The following is a 17,915-nucleotide window of genomic DNA, read 5'->3' as shown; positions in this document are numbered from 1 at the left end:
CACAAGTAGGCAGAGAGGCAGGCAGAGAGAGAGGAGGAAAGCAGGCTCCCCGCTGAACAGAGAGCCCGATATGGGGCTCGATCCCAGGACCCTGGGATCATGACCTGAGCCGAAGGCAGAGGCTTTAACCACTGAGCCACCCAGGCGCCCCTAAAATTATTCTTAATGTAATAACTTTCATAGCCATACAATGTAAACTTCGAAATAACAATTATTTTCATTATATTTAACTCCACTCATTTGGAAAAGAAAATCAGACATTAAACTTGGAAGTTCGCAGATCATCCATTAGAAACTGAAATTCACTTTAATGTATTTTGTGCTTTTATTTATGATGTGTTTTCCCCACTTCAGCTCAGTCTCTTATCTCTACCTCATTATACTGATGTTTTTTTCTGAGGGAGGTATGATCTAAATAATGGTAATTTGCTTAATGCTGTCTGCAATGCCAGCATCTATTCCCCTAACTACTAAGTCTTGTTCTACAACATCTAGAAGTGATGGCAAAAAATATAAAATACTTATTTTTAAAGTAAATGCTATACATAGAGTGACAATATAAATAGAGTAGAAATCAGTAATTAGGGTGAGAAACATCTAGCAAAATGCTGACTTCTCATCCGAGGGGACCCAGACACTTAACTGGATGCTCACAAGACTCCCAGCATTATTGTCTGTCTACTTTGGTACGACTGTACTCTTCTAAATATTCCCAAGCCAAAGCCTGAAAACAGCCACAAATAGTATAACCCACACTTCTGGTGTAGAAATTCCTCAAGGTTTTTTAAAAGGAGCCAGTGGATAAACACTTTTCTGCATTAGAAACTCATGTGACTTTAAAACCACATCATAACACAGATAGTTCTGCAAATACCCCATGAGTCTATGGGACGAACTACACTTGTACTCTGCACTGGAAGTTTGTTCCCAATTGCACTCTTCCTGTGCAAGGGCTGTAGGAACAATAATGAAACACCACGAGTTATCTGGTGCTTACCATGCAGTGGACAATTGTGCGCAGATCAATGTGCTAAGAAAACCTTTCCTAACTAATGAGTAAAAAAATGTCATCTTGAAACCTCTCAGCAGTTTTCCCGAGATACCAAACTTGCACTATAGCCTGAGAATGGATTTAAGTATTTAAATGTAAGAAATGAACCGTACAGGTACTAGAAGAAAAACACGAGTAAATTGCTCTTTAACATAGCTATAAGGAAAGACTTTCTATGACTCAAAATTCTAGGGAAAAAAAAAGAAGATTAATACCTTTGGCTCCACAAAGTCTTTTTTTTCCCCATAGCCCAAAACACCACAAATGAAAAGTAAAGACAAGTGAAAAACTAGATGAAAATATGTTTTGAATATTTTCAAATATTTCAGGGCTGGTATTTGTGATATAAAAATTGTAAGTTTAGAGTACGCTTTTCACAGTTTTCCTGAAGGCAACATCTTGTAAAACTATAGTAAAATATTAATACCAGGATATTGATATTGATACAATTTACAAATCTTATTCAGATTTCACCAGTTTTACTTGTCCTCATTCGTGCCACTATGTGCAACTACAGAAAAATAAAATTTTTGAGTGCTAAACTCCTTATCTATGGAATGGGAAGTAATAATGTACACTTCGCTTGGGTCTTGTAAAAACTAAATAAGCTAATCATGTAGCATTCTTCCTACAGTGGTTGGCCTATAGTGATTATTCAGATATCTCCTGTTCCATTCCATACTCATGACCCAGTCCTCCGCTCTTTGTCGAAGTCTTAGCCCTGTGCTTAACTTCCCTCCTATTTCTCATTTCACCAAACTCTGTCTTATTGCCTATCTCCCTGCAAAAGCTTAAATCTCTACTCCCTACTCTTTGTATGTGGTCCCTAACATGTTCCAATGGTCCCTTCTTGTCTAGAACTCCCAGAAATAAACTAGAATTTAGGCAGGTCTATCTATCTATCTATCTATTTATTTAGATTATATTTATTTCATTTTTCATTTCATTTATTTATTTAATTTTATTTATTTAATTTTATTATATTTATTTTATTTTTTATTTATTTCATTTATTTATTTATTTATTTCATTTATTTATTTATTTATTTTATCTCACTCAAAAGATAAAAGGAGTGTTGGAGAAGGAAGACTCTCTAACACTTTCTCCACACTCTCCAACACTTTCATTGTGTGAAAATTGTAGCCGAGAAAGATGTGTTTCTTTTACCCCTATTTTGAAGTTCTATAGAATTTTCATGAGGGATGCCTTTGATATGTGGAAGTTACATCATAAGATACTATTCCATACATTAGAATGATCGTTCACCCACATGTCGGTTAAATAGGCTTTTAAGATATTCTGATACCCATTTATTATATTCACTCTAACAACCACAATTAACTTAATACTACATGTTCATTTCATATGGACTTTATAGATACTGTTATGTAGACACTGCCTATACCTATACAGACACTACTACTGTTCTATTGATATTGATATAGAGGCACAAAGTAAACTGAGGGATTCAAGACAGTGTCTTAGGAGAAAGACAGGTGGATGACTAGCAATAGATATAATAAAGTCAGTAAGCTGCTCTCAAGAAGCTTACATCTTAGTTTTATTTTGGATAGGTGATGTGGGGTTTAAACAACTCATTAAACTTTCAGAACACAGCCCTATTGTATCCCTTAGAATTCTCTAGCTTGGAAAGGATATTAATAGTTAGATTTGGGTAATAAAGGAAAAATAACTTAGTATATGCTATTCAGGAGAATATAAGAAAAACTAGAAGTCCTCTCTTTAAAAGAGAACTAGAAATAGAACAAGGCATAGAAATGTTCTAGGATGATGAGACCCAAGTAAGCCTCCAAATATAGCATAATGCCAAAAGCTGAAGCTGGTTTTCCAGTATCTGAATCGTGAGTTAAGAGTGGTGTATGTCAAGGCTCCTGGGTGGCTCAGTGGGTTAAGCCTCTGCCTTCGGCCCAGGTCATGGTCTCAGGGTCCTGGGATGGAGCCCCGCATCTGGCTCTCTGCTCAGCGGGGAGCCTGCTTCCCCCTCTCTGCCTGCCTCTTTGCCTACTTGTGGTCTCTCTCTCTCTCTCTCTCTGTCCAAAAAACGTAAATGAAATCTTTAAAAAAAAAAAAAGAGTGGGGTATGTCTGGGAGTGAAGATGGGAGGACACTCCGGGACACACAAGAAAGCTACTTAATGAAATGATGCATTTGAAAAAAAAAATGCAGGTACCGGCAGAGGATCTTAGTCAAAAGCTACAGAAAGAAGAAGACAGAATTCCTGACAGATTCCAGGAAACTGCAACAGAGTTGGTGAGCCAGGTGCAGAAAAGACCACTGCAAATTTATAAGACATCCCCCTACCCTAAGAAAATAAAACAGTGAGTAAAAGGGAGTAGCTCAAACTGGGACTGGGAGAATTAGGGTAGATAATCCAGAAGAACAAGGAAGCTAAGACCAAGATCTATGGAAGGGTTTATGGACCAAATGGGAATATTTAAACCCAGCAATTCTTCTTAATCTATTCATGCATTTAGAGTTTACTTCCTTATTAAATGCACAAACTGTGCTAAACACCACGGCGGGTATGCATATTAATAAAACATATCCTTATCCTTCATTCTTATATAATTAATGAACCACTTCCTATCTTTGTAATCATGTTACAACTGTAATCTAAATAAAACCTACTCCATTTTTATTCTAGAAGATAGATGATATATAGAAAAAGAGATAAAATCTCCTATACACACACAAACACATATATTCCTTTACACTATAGTAAAAAGTAGTTGAGCACCCTATCTGTGTAAGCTATCCTACAGCGAACTGAACTAGAACAAAGGAGAGAAGCAATGAAGAAAGGAAGGAACACTGAGTAGTCAGTAGAAGGAGAAATAACTATGAATTTACACTTGGGTGGAGGTGACGTGAAATATATTCTACTAAGCATATAATAACTTGTAACATTTGTTCTTTGAATACTTCTGAGAGCAAAGTTTTCTGCACTTAATTGGCAACTGCAATTATTAAGCCACAGCAGACAAGGTGAGGTGCCGTCCCATACTTTGCTCTGGTTTAGTTCAGTGGTTGCTCTTGGTCAGAAAATACTTCAATTTCCAAAAGCCACAGAGGGGCTTAGCAATTAAAACATCCTAGAACAGCCAACTACTTAGCTGGGATAATACAAGATGGAACAAAAGGCGGCCACTCTTCCTGGCTGCCTTGCTGTTGACTCATTGGATTCCATGGTTCATCAACTCATATCTGAAGAGTATGAAACTTTATCACAAAGAGTTTTATTCTGCTTTAAACCTGCCAATGAAAAGTAATTTAGTTCATATGCTGCAGTGATGCAAATCAAAACCCATAACATTTTTTTTCTCATTTTTTAAATTTTTTATTTTTTATAAACATATATTTTTATCCCCAGGGGTACAGGTCTGTGAATCACCAGGTTTACACACTTCACAGCACTCACCAAAGCACATACCCTCCCCAATGTCCATAATCCCACCCCCTTCTCCCAAACCCCCTCCCCCCAGCAACCCTCGGTTTGTTTTGTGAGATTAAGAGTCACTTATGGTTTGTCTCCCTCCCAATCCCATCTTGTTTCATTGATCCTTCTCCTACCCACTTAAGCCCCCATGTTGCATCACCACTTCCTCATATCAGGGAGATCATATGATAGTTGTCTTTCTCTGCTTGACTTATTTCGCTAAGCATGATACGCTCTAGTTCCATCCATGTTGTCGCAAATGGCAAGATTTCATTTCTTTTGATGGCTGCATAGTATTCCATTGTGTATATATACCACATCTTCTTGATCCATTCATCTGTTGATGGACATCTAGGTTCTTTCCATAGTTTGGCTATTGTGGACATTGCTGCTATAAACATTCGGGTGCACGTGCCCCTTTGGATCACTATGTTTGTATCTTTAGGGTAAATACCCAATAGTGCAATTGCTGGGTCATAGGGCAGTTCTATTTTCAACATTTTGAGGAACCTCCATGCTGTTTTTCAGAGTGGCTGCACCAGCTTGCAAAACCCATAACATTTTTATTAATTGCTGAAAGCAGACAGGGTTCAGAAGCACAAAAGTATCAGCACAGAACCATAGAAACACAGTAAATATGAAGACTAGTATTAGAAAGATGCCCAGTATTTTAGAAGTAAAGGGTCTGCTTGTACATGACTTTATAAATGTAATTGTGCTGATGCAAAAATTGGTATAAGTAGTTGAAATTAAAAAAAAATTTTTTTGGCATACACTAAAGCTTCTTAATTCAAGTCTTGACATCAAGCATCTTTAACTTACTCCTCACCACCAGTGAATATGATTTTATTCCTGTTAGACCCATGTTCCTATCCATTGTCATTTTGGACACAATTTCATTTTTGGTCTCTAAGGCCTTCTCTTATAATAAACAAGGATCTTTCCAAATAGCTAAGGTCTAAGACACCATCTACTCTAGAAAATAAACAGTGCCTACCTAGCACAGTAGTCAGTGTGAAGGTCTCAAATAATCATAATAGATCTGAAATGTCAACCCTGACTTTTACTGCGCCAAAGAAGGGAAATGGATAAAAATAAAAATCTTTGCCAGTGCAGCAGCAAGTCGGGGATCATTATGTACGTCACACACACACCAATACACACACACACACACACACACACACACACACACACACACACACAAAGGATAATAAAAGTGCTTATAGTTTCCTATTACTTCAGTGATGATAATAATAACATCCAGCAACACAGTCTAGAGTGTTACCATGTGGCTCAAGGACTTAGTTATATTTGTAAAAATTACACATCTAGCGGTGAAAAATGTTAGTTTTTTCTATGTAATCTGTTTATACAGATAAAAAGCAAAATTTTTATAGCAAGCATTCTACTCTACACAATATTGTAGGATTGGCCTAGTGTTTTCTTTCTTACTTTGAGGCACTTTCATATCACCTCCATCCAATATAATAAGCTATATGCCAAAAATCCTCAAAACAATGGTCTGAGGAGCTTGCTCCTGCTCAATCCTCAGAGATTTGATTCAGGAATCTGAATGTTTGTAATACATTTGCGAAGCGATCCTAATGAAATGGCATTTGCGAACGATACTTTGGAAAACTGTCGAAAATATTAGTCTAACAATGATCTGGTGCTTCACATCCATTAACCCATTAGGAGGGCTGCTATCAAGAAGACAGAAAATAACCAGTGTTAATAAGGATGCGGATAAACCGGAATCCTTCTGCGCTGTTGGTAGGAATATGACATGGCGCAGCTGTTATGGCAGTTTGAAGGCTCCTTAAAAATGAAAAATAGAATTACCATGTGATCTAGCAATTCCACTTTTGGGCATATATTAAAAATAACTGGAAGCAGAGTCTTAGATATCTATACACCCATGTTCATGGCAGCATTATGCACACTAGTCAAAAGGAGGAAGAAGCCCCAGTGTCTATCAACATGAAATGGATGAACAAAATGTGGTATATACGTACAAGGGAATGTTATTCAGTTTTCAAAAGAAACTCTGACATACGCTACAACTTGGTGAACTTTGAGGACATGATGCCAAGTTAAACAAGCAAGACACACAAATCGACCATCACTAAATGATTCCACTTATGAGGTATTTGGAGAAGTCAAATTCATAGAGACAGAAAATAGAATGGCGGTTGCCAGGGGCTGCTTAGGGGGGAAATGGGGAGTTGTTTACTGGGTATAGAGCTTCAGGTTTAAAGATGAAAGGAGTTCTGGAGATTGGCTGCACAAAGAAGCGAATGTACTTAATACTTCTGAACTGCACACTTAAAAGTCGTTATGATGGTAAATTTTATCCTATATTTTCTGTGAAGGGAAAGCAGGGATGAGCAGTAGTTTGAAGGATTCAGTGAAGAGAGAAATGTTAATAATGCAAGGGAATTAACCATACTATAATCTGTGTGAAGTATCTTTATAATTCATAAGTAGAACTTGGCACCTAATAGGTTCTCAATATCCTTAATCTTTCCATGTACACTCTGCATCAGAGAGTGAATTAGGTGAAATGTCTGAGGGACTCTAACTTTTCATATTTCCACGACGTAAGTGAAAGTGGGTAAGTATCCGGGTTAAAAGTTCTTCCTGCCTCTCTGACTGGAACCATGCTAGCGTTGAAATGATCAGTTTCAGAAATGCCAAATGTAGAAGGAGGTTCACTTCATTGTTCTTGCACTGCACACTTCTATGCATAAAATGAGTTAATGATATTGATTCTATGGACAAAATGGTGGTGAGTGTTTCAAAACATAAAAATGTTGGCAACCCCACTAACTAAATTGAGGAGGATAAAGAACACATGTTCCAATACTGGGACCTAGATTTAATTATGTCTCCATAGGAGTTTAGAAACATTCTCAGATTAAAGCTTATAGGTCCTGTCATTCTTTTCTCCAAATGCAACGATCTCGCTCCCAGGTTTCTCTGGGCTTTGGGGAGCTGAGGTCTCTGTTGCCGAGGTGCTTCTCTCCCTGTATAGTGCAGGACTACAACACCTACTTCACAATCGGAATGTCCAACCTTCCAGCTTTGTGGAGAAAAATCTAAAAAGGGCTCTATGCCTAGAGCACCACTGGAACACCATGAAGGAGAAGCTATTTTAAGTGAGACACATATTCCACTAAAATTTTCAAATATGCTTGACACAGGGCTGAGGAGTATTTGAAAGGTACCAATTCAAATATCTCAAGATTCCTAAAAGCCTACTTTTGCATGCATTGAAAACATCTAAAGAATACATATATCTTTTTACTATTATAATTTGCTTCATTGAATTTGCCATAGCTTTCAATTAATTGAACTACCCTCCTATATTTAATGAAAAACAAACAAACAAAAAAGAAAACAAACTAATCTGTCAATTGTTGGTTGAGGTGAGATGTCCCCAATGAGTCCAGTCAAACATAAAGAAGACTAAAATGTCCTGACAGCTACATTGGTCTTTGCAAAAAGTCTAAACTCTGCTCCTATCTATTACTATAGAAGAATCTGACATATGGTCCTTGTGCTGCTTAATTACACATTTCTTTTCCACTCCAGTTAACATATTTCACTTATTTGTCATTTCTAATATTTTAGCTAAAATTATGCCATTTTCTTCCTTTCAGTTTGACTGATAGCATGAATCTTGATTGCTAGGGAAAAAAATGATTCAATCCTCTAAAGAAAGAATGAGGATCTAATCAACAAAAAATCCTGAAAGAACCTGACATTCTCTTTAGAGGATGATTGGCTGCCCATAAATGAGAGCATGTGTGGGAAACTTCCTTAAGTCCGTGTTATTTGATTAACTTGTAAAGGCTGAGATCAACTGACAAATTCAATTATACATTCAAATTATATTTCTAAATTGGCTTAATTTTTTAAAGTGATGAATGAATCATAGGGGAAAAATTTCATTACAATATGAACGAGGAGAAATAAGTCCCATCACTAATACTATGCTTGTGCACACAAATTTCCCTATTTCTCTTGATTAGCAGATTTATTGAACAGAAATATCTACTTTATAGATGAACTATGGTGTTTACTTTCTAGGAAGAGAAAGCTTTAGAGTAAAAAATAAATGAATAAATAAAATAGTGGTTATGCCCTTGGAAAAGTAGTAAGAGTCCTCATTGGCTGATCTTTTCCAAGTAGGAAGACCATAAATAAAGAAAACTACTTGTTTACAGATTGTCTTTAAAGGTGTGATTTGCTAATTGCTGCCTGGTAAGAAGATTTTGTTTTGTCTTTTTCTTTTTTTTTTCAAAAAGACATTTCTGAGGTAGATTCCAATGCAGTCACGAAGTGATAAGTAACATGTTGCTAAACATTTGCTCCCTCTGGAGACTTAATGTACCATAGTCAGAAAAAAAGAGAGAAATGCTCTCTATATATTCTATTAAAGTCTGAACCATTGTCAGCACTTGAATATAGTAAATCCCAATTTTATGGAATGGGTTGAGATGAAGACTTACATAACAATTGATTTTTACACAAAATGGAAATTAGCAACTTATGCTAAGAATGCTATTGGAAAAAATAGTCCCTTTGACTAATAAGAGATGACAAAGTGTATCACCATTTCTCATTTTTCCTTCTATGTTGATAAATTAGCACACAAAAATACTCAATAAAATTACATTAAACTCTTATGTATTATTTAAATCTTCTTTACTAGTTGGTCACTTCCATTTGTCAAAAGTGATGTGTTAAGTTGAATTTTTACTTTATTAACAAATTATGGATTTTATTTTATTGTTTATTAACAAGTTATGGATTATACTTTATTAATTCTTGTTCCTCAGATTTTTACCTGGAAAGTTTAGATCATTTAAACGGACTCAGAAATACTGCATTTGCCAACCAGCCATCTTGTAAAATAGCTGTGAAGACAGACATAAGATACAATGTTTGAAAGTTTTTTTGAGTTTCCTGCATAAGCGACACTTTTGAGCATTTACATTCTGCCAAGACAGCTTGCAGAGGAAACAGAAGTTAAGAGAAGCTAAAATATATGCACAAAACCACACAGTTTAAGTGCTCAACTGTGTAGTTGCAAAGTTTGTGATCCTCTCACAGTACTTACAAGATAATGAATAAAGAGTTGTTGCACAAATGTTCATAGCTGCATCACTCATTGCAGCCAAAAAGTGAGAACATCCAAATGTCCATCCACTGATGAACTGGTAAACAAAATGTGGCATATTCATGCAATGGAAAATAGCTGGCAGAAAAAAAAAATGAGTGATGCATGCTACAACATGCTATATGAAAGGATTCAGTCACAAAAGATCACATATTACGTGATGGTATTTATATGAGATGTCTAGAATAGGCAAATCTATAGAAAGTGGATTTATGGTTTCCAGGACCTGGGGGAGACAGAGACCAGGAGAGACTGCTAGTAGGCACAGGGCTTCCTTTTAAAGTGAAATATTTTAAGTGAAGATTGTGGTGATGGCTGTTCAACTGTGATTATACTCAAAATCACTGATTGGTACCCTTTAAAAGGATGAATTTTATGGCATGTAAATTATATCTTAATAAGACATTAAAAAGGATAATTCAGTTATTACATGTCACAATGATCCCAGGCTCCCTGAGGATTATTTCTAAATCTGCCTAGAGAGTGATAGGTAGGTACGGGGGGTGGTGGGTTGCAGGGGTAAGTCTCACGGTAACAGAAGGTGATCAGAGCTCAAGATGAGCCTCTGACTCTGGCATCCTGGGGAAGGGAAAGGAGGAGGTGTGAGGAGTGCAGGGCAGAGTGACAGTGGGCCGCGAGATGATGGAGCAGCCCTCTCCCCTTTCATTTCCCATCCTACCTCCTTCCTCCCAGAAATGGGTGAGCATCCACGTTTGTCCCCCTCCCCCAAACCTTACTGTGCCTTATTCTGGGTATGGAGGGAGAGTACAGCTGATTCTCATTTTTAGCAGCTACAAATTGAGGAAAGTAGCAAATGTGATCTGGGTAGAAGAGAAAACAGAAAATGTCCTCTAGAGGGCCCTGGGGTTGGAGACACAAAGTGTAATGGAATGAAAGCCACTTTTTCACAGAACTTGCAGGAAGTGGATGGCATTAATAGGGTTAAATTGCCTAATGAATTCTGTAGCCTGGGTGCTCAGCGTTCTGAATCATTCTGTCTTCTCAGGGTTCCGGCAACGGCTGGCAATGCTCCCCTGACATGAATAAATGCTTCCTGCCACCACTGGGCTCTGGCTCTCCCAGTTTAAATGAGGAGCCTCCCATTACTCAGTCAGGCATACCTGCTTCCTGCTTCGAAGCCTCCGTTTCTTGGAAATAGCCTGTCAGGTCCCATCTGCTTCATGAAGCTGCTAGTCCCCTGAGAGTAGGACCTCCACTCTGATCTCCTGTCAGATGCTGGAAACTCAGAAGGGAATAATCCTTCCAATCTGCCAGAAATTGCTTTTGTGATATCAAGGCCTGCCTCAGGGAACCACAATATACTACACTCAGATGAAAATTAGATTTGTAAGTACACCACTTTCTTCTCTGGGCGGCTTGCAAAACTTCTTCTCACTTTTTGTTTGTAGGGAGGGCTCTAAGGGCTTTAAATTTATAGCCATTAATAAGCAGAATTTTGCCTAACACAAATATTGTTTTCCTATATCAGGCAGGTGTAGAGAAAGACCAAGAATAGACAAAAGGATTTTCACCAGTGAAAATTGAAAGTTAAACTTCCACGTCAGCTGCATGCAGGAAGTGGATTGTAGCAGGTGTAATTAATTGCCATTACATTTATTGGAACCTTGAAAACAATTAGCAAGTGTCCTAGTTGATATGACAGATTCATTAATCATTTAATATATTCCTGCAAATTGATTTATCAATCAAAGAGCTACCTCTGGTTGAGTAACTCCCAACTGTGCTTATGGCTCTATTCAGAACTATGGTCTGTTTTTTTAAAGGGAAACCAAGAGGCTTTAGCTTAATTTAGAGCTCTCAGTTTCAGTAGTTATATAGATTACATCTCAATCTCTCGAAGTTAGAATCATTATAGTTACAAAAGGGGTTCGCAAAGCAGACATTTAAAAGAGCTGGGAACGTGTCAGGGTCAGGTGCACACTCTCCTGGGAACAAAATTACATTGACAGAAAGGACATATTCAGGAGAATGTCTTGAAGACAGTGCATTTGGGCCTCAGGAACAGCTGGACTTTGTCCAAGCCAATTTTAAAGTTGCTAGATGTGCAAATGGTGAGGTTTCTCGGAGGTATGTACTACTCAAGGCCACTTACCCATCCTCCTTATGGCCTCTCTGACAAGTGACCCGACAGCCTCTTGAGTCGTTACATTAATGGAATGCTCACTTCCTTTATATTTTAGAAAGGCTTTGATTATCAGAATTATTTCTTATTCAGAGTAAAATTTTGCCTCCTACCTCTAGAACTACACAGAGTAAACCTTACCTCTCCTATGTGAATGTCTTTCTGATTTTTAAGAATAATCATCCCAATATCCTGAGTCAACTTAGCTCAAGGATATGATTCTTCATGCATAACGGCTCTAAAGTCTCTTCAGCATCACCGTTTTTAGATGCATTTCCATTTCCTAAAGTTTCACCTGACTCATGATGTCCAGAAGTGACCACGATACTTCAAATGCAGAGAGGTGAGCTGTAACTACCACCAACCACCATTGTTTGAAATTCCAAGATCTTTTAATTCAGCTCCAGCCTATTTTGTCTTTATTTGAAATCTTAAGCACATTGTTGACTCATTTTGGGCTGGCTGTCAAGTAAAAGTGTCTGAGGCTTTTCCTTGTGATCTCTGTTAAACGAGACACTCCGTACCCCATATTTCATATTGAGGCTATTCTTCCAGACTTTCTTAGGAAAAACCAAACTTAATGTCAGTTTATTATCATGATTAAGAGAAAGAATTTTCTGAATTTGAACGTTTGCTCCTGTACTTAAGAGCTATGATCAGAATGAAGGAATTTAATATACCTGAGCCCCAGTGTCCTTATCTGTGTAACAGGAATCACAGTATCATAGGATTAATATGAGTAATAAATATGCTTCAAAAGTGTTTATTTCAACAGGAAGCACTCCATAATGTACACTATTGTTATTATTTTATATGTTCACTGTGTCATGCATCACAGTTTTTTTCTCCTTCTATTTCTTTATATAAAGCAGAGATAAATATGTTGAATATAACTAGATGAAAATAAAACCAATTCTCCCCCCAAACAAACCCAAACACCACAATTTAAGACCTAAGCCTTTTTTTTTCACTGCCTACCATGAAACCTGATTTCTCTTCCTGTATAGTTAGATGCAATGCTCTTCTCTTGGAGAAGCAGAGTTTCTTAAAATAAAACCAGGAATATATTTTAAAAAAGAAAAATCCCTTTAATAAGTTCAGTCATTTTATTAAATTAGTTGAACTTAATTTAATTTTTTCAGTTGGAGATGCATTATGCCCCAAATAAAGTGCTGGGGTCAAATGAAGATCTGGTACTACATTGTTGTCATAGTGACACCGAGTGCCTCGATACTCTGTGACTATTTATTTATATTGACGTTTTTCTACCTGCTTCCCCTAGCCCTTATTCTGCATCCAGCTCCTTGATTCTGAATTCCTTTGAACTTGTCAGTTTATTCATTTTGTTCCTTAGAATTTTCAGCTTTTCTGATACTTCTGCTTGGACTTCCTGCCATTCACTCCTCTTTCTTAGAACTTCCATGGAACAAAGTAAACTGTCTTAGCTGCCACAGAATCAGGCTTCAGTCAGGATGGAAAGTTGCTCATTGTCACATAAGAAATATAATAACAGTCGTTCAGTGCTTAAGGCTTTGAATCAGAGAGCCTTGGATTTGAATTAGAACTTCCCCACTTACTAGGGTGACCTTGGCTAGGACCTTCCTAAGCCTTATTTGTTCATCTATAATATAAGGAGTAATAATATTATCTGGACCTTGTAAGCTTGTTGTGATGAAGAAGTGAAATAAAGCATTGTAAACTGTTTAGACAATTGTATGCAGAATTATTGTTATTATTCAATTTAGTTCGAACATATCGAAGTCCCACTAGGTCGTGGGTACTGGACCACACCACCACAAAACAAAACTAGTTCCTGCCCTCAGGAGTCTATGGATCATTGACCCTATCATCATGATCATTATTGTTGTGGTAAGTATTGCCTTGTGGGGTTCTCATTGTCATCACTCTCTCTAAAGACTCAATGGCCATCAACAGTATATGAAGGGAAAATCTGTGGGTCTCTTAATTTAGTGAGTTTATATTCTCTCCAAGTTTTCCTCTCCTGCTTCTGTTATTAAGGGTATTTCTTTGACTTATTTCTATTTTTTAAAAATACATAATATATACTTAATTATTTTCATGGACTCTTTCTTTTCTAGCCCTATTTCGAGTCTTAGTAATCACCATCTCCATTAGGTGTTAAAAATGCTGGGTTTAATAGTACTTGTTGTGTTTTTACTCCTACTCTAAAGAGCTTTGTCTTTTTTCCCTTCAGAAATCTTTTTATAGCTTTTGAAAATCAGTACATAATTTGCCTGTTTCCAGTCTTCCAATGCCTATATTTTTATATTCCCCAAATATGACTGATAACATCTCAGCAATCTTATGTACAAACTTTTTCATTACTCTGGGATGCAATTTTTATTAAGCAAAACATTTGAATCCATGTAGAGTTGCTAGGTACTCATATTTTTTCCACTTAAGGTTCAATTCTCTCTTACCAATGTTCTCTCTCCTCACACCAGTCCATGACAAAGAAAAGAATAAGAAAACAACTGGGAATCTATTTTTCATGTCATCTGACAGCATTTTGTCAACTATATTAATAGCAGATTCTGTCTTATTTGTATTTTGTTTTGAATATAATAAAAATCATTTTTATTATTCTACATATTTTTCAAATGCCTCAGCTTGTTCTACTTAATAATAAATGAGGGACTTCCCATCTTTTCTATGCATTCCTTTTCAGTGAGAGCTCTTAGAGATCTTTCTCCATCCAGATTCATTTAACCACTTAGTTAACTCTCCCTAGTATTATTGATCAAGCTTATCTTTGTATGATCAGTATTTTGTTCTGGGGAGCATTTAGTTTCTTTCTAAGCAATATTTTTTATAGGAGTTTTGGCAGTTGGCTTATATTCATCCTTTAGCAGAGAGTTTTCAAAGAGCAAAGGACACATTTGTGACTAAATCAAGTGTTTTTTCCATGACTTCTATAAACATTAAGATAATAATATCACATCCACAGAGAATTTTCTTGCTTCCATTTTACTGTTAATTGATTCTTCTTGGGTGGTCAGAATTGAGTGCAGATAATTCCCTACTGCCTTTTCTTCCCTCCTCCTTTTCATCAGGAAGGTAAATAGAGAATTTACTAGGTTCTGTCAGGATATAAATAATAGTAGCTGTCCAGATAATGAAAGTCTGTTGGAATGAAGATATTTGGTCTCATAACTGGTTTTAGGAGACCCTAATCATCTAACCAGAAGGTTTCAGAATACTTCCATCATTGGGTCATTACTCTCTTTCCCTCTCTCACTCTCACTCTTATTCTTGCACTTGTCATTTGTTCCCAATAAAATGCTGTCCATTATTCTCTCACAGTAGGATTATTGTTTTCCCTTATACTCATATATTTGTGACATATACTCTTACTTTTCTCTATTAAGGTTTTTTGGGGAATAAGCTTTCCATTGTCCTTCAATAACCATAACCCATTCTGGTCAGTCTTGGATATTTGTTTTGGATCATATTTGTAGCCCTGTATTTGAATTTCAGTTTACATTTTTTATTTAATTTCTGTGAATTAATTTAATTTCTGTGAATTAGAGCATACATATTATAGTCAGAACATTTGTGACCAAAATGCTTTATTTCTTCTTTCTACAGTCTTCTCTGATATTTTTTATTTTTAAAGATTTTTATTTATTTATTTGACAGAGATCACAAGTAGGCAGAGAGGCAGGCAGAGAGAGAGGGGGAAACAGGCTCCCAGCTGAGCAGAGAGCCTGATGTGGGGCTCAATTCCAGGACCCTGAGATCACGACCTGAGCTGAAGGCAGAGGCTTAACCCACTGAGCCACCCACAGGCGCCCCTTCTCTGGTGTTTTTTAAAAGACATTTTTCTAATAAGTTCCTAACTGCAGGGCCTTCTCCATAGAGCTCTGTCAATACACATTTGAATAAATATATTAATTTTTATGCTTCAACCTCTGACATATTTCTCATTGTTTTTTTTCTCTCAAATTGTCTTTGATGTTTAAGTGAGCCTCTTTTCACGATATTCCTTTTGTTATGAATGCCCTGTGGGCCATTGTTATGATCTATATCAGTATTTTCCAGAAACTCCCATTTTATTATATATAACTCTGGCTCAGAAAAACACTGTTCTCTAGCACCATATACATAATTAATTCTTTATTTCTCCCTTTTTATTTAGTTTTGTGGTGGTGGTGGTGGTTTTGTAGATAGATACTACTTTCAAATGGTAGAGATAAAAATTGTACATTTGTAATCCAAAGTCTATTTCCTATATGATATTAAATATACTAAGCACACATACTAATCTAGCATATTCCAGATTTACCAACAAACTAGCATAAGCAAACATTTGTTAGTGAATTTTATATTTCTTGGCAGGTTCTCAATTATGTTTCACATTTATATTCTGGCAAAATAGCTTATCTCCTACCAGACATGTCAGAGCTAATACAGGGTCACTTCTTTACTCCTCACCTCAAGGTACTAACCCTCATGACCAGAAGTGTGCTCCTGGAGCTAATAGCTATTTTCTAAACACTTGTCAGAGCTGCCAGGTTTTAGGTTGTATAATTGTCTAGTTTTTATTTCCCCCTCTTGTTTATAGTACCACAGATCAAGATACAGCTGAATGCATGAATTAATGTAGTTATTAAAGCACAAGAAAATTAAAGAAATTTTGAGTTGAATAAGGCACCAAAATAACAAAATTTTCTGCTCTGTGAAGTCATCAGAGGCAAACAAATTACAAAGTTGCCCAATTAAGAAGAGGGCAGTAAGGAGTAATCAGTGCTCATAGTTCAAAGATTATACTGATTTTTTAAGGTCTGGAAGAAATTTTCCCACACAGTAATTTTTTTTCTTCTTTCTTTTTCAGTCATCCTTACTTTGGAGAGTATGCTATATCTACCTTTGAAGATTCCCACAGTAAACCTGTCAGAGTCAGTCTTGAAGGATCATTGGTTTGTTCCAGATCATAGTTTTTGTCTTTTGGTGACAATACATTTGTGAAAGGTTTATGACTTTCTTGACAGACATAGTACTGGCTGGATCCAATTTTAAATAAACCCAGTAGAATGATGGAAACAAGTAGTAATGCCCTTTTCCTCCATGCAACATTTACTCTATTCGGCATATGAGCTCAAGATGATTGCTAAGCCCACAGAACTTATTTTTAATTCATTTTTAAATAAAAATGTTATCATATGAGTAAAGCAGTGAGCCATATTTAACTTATGAAGCCATACATTTAAGGAATATATTCGATTTGGAAAATTACCCACATAGCATTGAAATAATCTCAATACCATGTTTGCACTTTTAATGACTTAAGAGACTCTGACTGTTTTGGGGGCACAGAGATATAATGACCAATGTGAAGGCATTTGTGCTGTCATTTTAGCTTTGGAAATTTTACATTCTGCTGCCTCCAGAAAGTTAATAAGCATTGCCTATTTAATAAGAAAAGGACAGTACTAGCATCAATGCAAGCAGACCAGGAGTGTGATGAATACAGAAGTTGGGGAGAAGCATCATAAACCTATTTCTTTCTCCCCCTTTTCCACATTGTTTTGGCTACAGATTGCCTTTTCCTGACACTTTCCTTAAACCCTGTAATGTATCTAAAGAAGCCCCATTGTGAAAGAAAATGAAAATAATGTTGGCAAGAATTTGCCGGCTGTTTATGTTAGCCAGATATGAAATTCATGAAGACAATTCACAAAGCTTACTAATCATTCAAATAAACAGGAATGGTCTTTTGTTGTTTGTCCCTGTACATTTAAGTGAGAACATGTTATACTCCAGAGAGATGAACTTTTAGATTGATGACATATAAGGTGGAGATTTTCATGAAATTCAAAATCAGATATATTTATCCATACAGAAAATAAATATTCAATATTCAGAAAGGATTCTTAAGTAGTTCAGAATGCTTTGTGCAACTGATTTTGATATTTTATGCCATTTTCACCACATATATTTGGTATATAGGCAAATATATATGTTTAGCAGTACGTGTATTTATTTATATCTATCAGTTAAATGTAACCCAATTTTAAACTATTCTTTAAGGAGGAATATTTTGAACATATCAATGGTT

General features: G+C 36.4%; 1 protein-coding gene across 4 annotated transcripts in view; it reads right to left on the bottom strand.

Moving 5' to 3' along the window:
* NKAIN2 (sodium/potassium transporting ATPase interacting 2) overlaps positions 1 to 17,915 on the bottom strand; it is a 1,019,864-nt gene that overhangs the window by 111,067 nt on the left and 890,882 nt on the right. The window lies entirely within an intron of this gene.

This window comes from Mustela nigripes, chromosome 5 (genome assembly GCF_022355385.1).
Source record: "Mustela nigripes isolate SB6536 chromosome 5, MUSNIG.SB6536, whole genome shotgun sequence".
In the NCBI taxonomy this organism is placed as follows: domain Eukaryota; kingdom Metazoa; phylum Chordata; class Mammalia; order Carnivora; family Mustelidae; genus Mustela; species Mustela nigripes.
This window is presented reverse-complemented; position numbering and strand designations above follow the sequence as displayed.